At 41.0% G+C, this 4,777-nt stretch overlaps 1 pseudogene; it reads right to left on the bottom strand.

Annotated features, from left to right (window-relative positions):
• Positions 1-220: 220 nt before the first annotated feature.
• On the bottom strand, positions 221-2,971 carry LOC135231914 (phospholipase A-2-activating protein-like; annotated as a pseudogene).
• Between the last annotated feature and the right edge of the window lie 1,806 nt (positions 2,972-4,777).

The raw sequence follows: 4,777 nt of genomic DNA, 5'->3' as shown, positions 1-4,777 counted from the left end.
TGTTCTTTATCAATGCACAGTATTCCATTGTGTGAATACACCATAATTTATTTATCCATTCATCCATTAATGGGCACCTTGGTTGCTTCCATCCTTTTGCTATTGTAAACAATGCTGCAGTGAACATGAGTGTGCATATATCTATTTGTGTAAAGGCTCTTATTTCTCTAGGATGTATTCCAAGGAGAGGGATTGCTGGGTCATATGGTACTTCTATTTCTAGCTTTTTAAGGAAGGGCCAAATCAATTTCCAAAGTGGTTGTGTACCATTTTGTATTTCCACCAGCAGTGTATAAGTGTTCCAATCTCTCCACAACTTCTCCAACATCTATTATTTTGTGTTTTTTGGATTAATGCCAGCCTTGTTAGAATGAGATGGAATCTCATTGTAGTTTTGATTTGCATTTCTTTTTCCTCACGTATCTGTTAGCTACCTGAATGTCTTCTTTTTTTTATCAGTGCAAAAATTTTTTTATTTTTCCTTTGTCATCCCTTCCCCCTTTACAATATCTGAAATGTTACTTCATCCACAGTATTTTGTTTTACCCTCTGTTATCAGTCATGTAAAATCTGAGAGAAAAAAAGTAATTAACTTAAAATCTCAGCCCCCTGCCCACTGCTCCAGCAAATTTAGTGTAAGTCTACAGCATTCACTTACTTTAGCTGGTTCTGATACTGAGGTATATTTTCTTATTTGAGCATCAACGCCTAAAGACTTGGCTAATTGTACAGCATTTGAATCATCACTGATAAGTGTCCCAAGAGGCACAAGAAGTCTAAATGTGGCTTCTAGGTCTTGTACAACTTCCAAGACCGTGCTAATTACTGACAAGCATTGAGCTTTCCCTTCAATGTTATGGTCTTTATGAAAACAAACAGAGTAGTTCAGGGTTAGTGTGGCCAGAGCAATGTGAATGTTCTTATTGCTCCCTGATTTCAGTTCTATTGCCTGGGACATTAGTGATTCCCTCTGCAACATCATCAGCTTTTGTCCTGCCTGGCCAATGAAACAATTGCAAAAAGTCCTGAGGGCAAGCAGCTGGTTTGCTGGCTTTCCTTTAGGGTTCAGAAGGTTGAGAAGATGACTGATGAACAGGGCTCCTTCCTTTTCATTGCAGAAGTTCTCATTCACGCTGGGATGTTTATTGGACAACCGAAGAATATCAAGGGCAGGAAAGACAATATCTTCAGGCCAGTTAGTAGCTTTCCACAAAATCTGAAGTTGCTGGGCTGCGGGTTTCTCTGAAGAATTATTACATATTAGAGACATTCAAGAAGTATCAAGTCATCCTCAGTTAACTTCTTCTCTTCAGGTGCAGTTCCATTAAGTTCCTTCAGTTTACCTAATATTTGTGTAGGGTTAGCTTGGTCAAAAGTCACAGCCTCTTTTTTGGGGAAGTAAATATTCACTATTTTAGATGTAGCTGATCAGTACGCACTATTCCTTGTAAATGGATAAACTCCAGCCACAGGAGTTGCCATACTTGTAAAACCTGGTACATTGCGACCAGCACCTGTGAAAGGTTCTGCTGCAGGCAGAGCATTAGAAGGCCCCAATGAAGAGCCCGGAACGTACCGACCACCACCTGTGAACGGATCTGAAAAACTGGTGTTTCCAAGGCCTAACACTTGACCTTTTGTGTTATCAATAATAAACTTAGCCACTTGTATCCAAAAACATGGGATTCAAATCATTCTTCTGCAAGAAGTTGTATGCAGCTAACCAGGGATCATCACTGGTATTATATGGCAACTTATATGATGGTCCACCTTCATTGACATCAATTGAGAAAACATAATCAAATTCTTTCCCTTCATATAAAACTTTTCCAGATGTTTGCTGATTAGCACCAGATGAGCCAACAACATCACCAATTTTCATCCACCTTCCTTCACTAACACTCCACTGATAGGCTTTGACTTTCTCTCCATCTCTGATTAGACAAGTCTGTCCATCTCTAGTACCAGGTTCATTCAGATGTTCCCTCCCAGGGAGCTGCTCAGCATTAATGTCCCCTAGGACACCAGTTTTGGAATCAATGGTTGCCTGAGAGAGTTCTTTTTCAAAAGCCTTGATTTCCTCAGCACTTGCTGTCCGATCCTCTGATTCTGTAAAAACTCAAATGATACCATCACTCGCACCAACCACAATATCACCATTGTCTAGCACACAGCAGCACCATATAGACTGAGCTGGAAGCCGGATTGTTTGAGCACATTCCCCATGTTTCCAGATTCTTAGAGATCTGTCTTCTACTGTTGTCACAAAATCTTTACAATTGGGAAAGACAGATATGCTATAAATATAGTTGGTATGGCCATAATATACTTCAAGACACTTGCCAGTGATTTGCTACCTTCTAATACCAGCATCATTTGCACAGGAAAGAAATTCTGTTTCACTTAAAACTGCCAAACCTCTTACACAGTCTTCATGCCCCATAAAATTCCTCTCACGTCTTCCAGCCTTCCACAGTTTAATAGTCTTGTCTGCTGATCCAGTCAACATCAATCCCTGTACAGGTAATATCTTTACTGCCCATACTGCAGCTGTACGACCCTGCAAGGTCATCATGCATTTGTCATTCAGCCAGACTTTAGCAGTGGTGTCCCATGACCCACTAAGTAATGTCCCAAATTTTCCAGAAGAAAGACTACAAACAGTGTTTTTGTGACCCTTTAGTATATAAAGTGGTGCTGGACTGTCCAGTGAGAAAACGCAGATATTGTGGTCATTTCCTCCAGTGGCGATTAGTCCACGAGTGTAGATGTCACTTGATGGTATGATGCATACACAAGATACAAAATTGGATTGGCCACTTATACAGTGCATTTCTGTAAAGCCCCTGCGGTCTCGGGACACGGACACAAAAGCCCCCGGCGGATAGAGACAGCTCACTAGGCCCGGTAGGTCCAGCTCGTGGCCCGGGAGCGAACAGCTCAGCCGGTACTTGGCGGCGCCGCTTGCCATGGCCCGCGTCAGTGCGGCGCCACGGACCCGGACACCGCGCGAGGTCTGTCCGCAGGGGACGCGAGGCGTTCGCCAGGCCGCGGTACTGACGGCATCTGCAGGTGAGGGGCCCCGGGAGATCGAAGAACCCGAAACCGGTGCGGAAGGGTGGCCGGGAAGGGGCGCGCCAAGCGGGCCGAGTGCTGAATGTCTTCTTTAGTGACTGTTCATATCTTTTCCCCATTTTTTATCTGGGTTATTTTGGCGAAGTCTTTGGATGAGCATAGGTGTTTGATTTTTAGAAGCTCCCAGTTATCTAGTTTCTCTTCTGCAATGTTAGTAATGTTTTGTATAATGCTTATGCCATGTTTTAGGGCTCCTAGTATTGTCCCTATTTTTGCTTCTGCGATCTTTATTGTTTTAGATTTTATATTTAGGTCTTTGATCCATTTTGAGTTAGTTTTTGTGCATGGTGTGAGGTATGGGTCTTGTTTCATTACTTTTGCAGATGGATATCCAGTTATGCCAGCACCATTTGTGAAGAGACTGTCTTTTCCCTATTTCATTGAATTTGGGCCTTTGTCAAATATCAGCTACTCATACGTGGATACATATATGTCTGGATTCTCACTTCTGTTCCTTTGGTCTGTGTTATCGTTGTTGTGCCAGTACCAGGTTGTTTTGACTACTGTGGCAGTATAATAGGTTCTAAAATCAGGTAGGGTGAGGCCTCCCACTTTCTTCTTCTTTTTCAGTAATGCTTTACTTATCCGGAGCCTCTTTCACTTCCATATGAAGCTGGTGATTTGTTTCTCCATCTCATTAAAGAATGGCACTGGAATTTGTATTGGAATTGCATTGTATGTGTAGATGGCTTTTGGTAGAATAGACATTTTTACAATGTTAAGTCTTCCTATCCATGAACAAGGTTTGTTTTTCCACGTATGTAGGTCTCTTTTCATTTCTTTCAGTAGTGTCGTGTAATTTTCTTTGTATAAGTCTTTTACATCTCTAGTAAGATTTATTCGTAAGTATTTTATCTTCTTGGGGGCTATTGTAAATGGTATTGATTTGTTCATTTCCTCTTCGATGTTCTTTTTGTCAGTGTAGAGGAATCCAACTGATTTTTGTATGTTTATCTTGTATCCTGATACTCTGCTGAGCTCTTCTATTCGTTTCAGTAGTTATCTTCAGGTTTCTTTAGGGCTTTCTCTCTGTAAGATCATGTCATCTGCAAATAGAGATACTTTCACTTCTTCCTTGCCAATCTGGATGCCCTTTATTTCTTTATCTAGCCTAATTACTCTGACTAGGACCTCCAGCACAATGTTGAATAAGAGTGGTGATAAAGGGCATCCTTGTCTGGTTTCCAATCTCAAGGGGAATGCTTTCAGACTCTCTCCATTTAGGATGATGTTGGCTGTTGGCTTTGTATAATGCCCTTTATTATGTTGAGGAATTTTCCTTCTATTCCTATTTTGCTGAGAGTTTTCATCATGAATGGGTGTTGGGCTTTTTAAAATGCCTTTTCTGCATCAATGGATGTGGTTCTTGTCTTTTGTTTGATTTATATGATGGATTACATTAATCATTCTTGTAATGTTGAGCCATCCTTGCATACCTGGTATAAAACTCAGTCATGGTGAATTATTTTTTTGATATGTTGTTGAATTCTATTGGCTAGAATTTTGTTGAGGATTTTTGTGTCTAAATTCATAAGGGATATTGGTCTGTGATTTTCTTTTTTTGTGGTGTCTTTGCCTGGTTTTCGTATCAGGGTTATGGTGGCTTCATAGAATGAGTTTGGGAGTATTCCGTCCTTTTCTA

This window comes from Loxodonta africana, chromosome 7, assembly GCF_030014295.1.
Source record: "Loxodonta africana isolate mLoxAfr1 chromosome 7, mLoxAfr1.hap2, whole genome shotgun sequence".
NCBI classification, from domain to species: Eukaryota; Metazoa; Chordata; class Mammalia; order Proboscidea; family Elephantidae; genus Loxodonta; species Loxodonta africana.
This window is presented reverse-complemented; position numbering and strand designations above follow the sequence as displayed.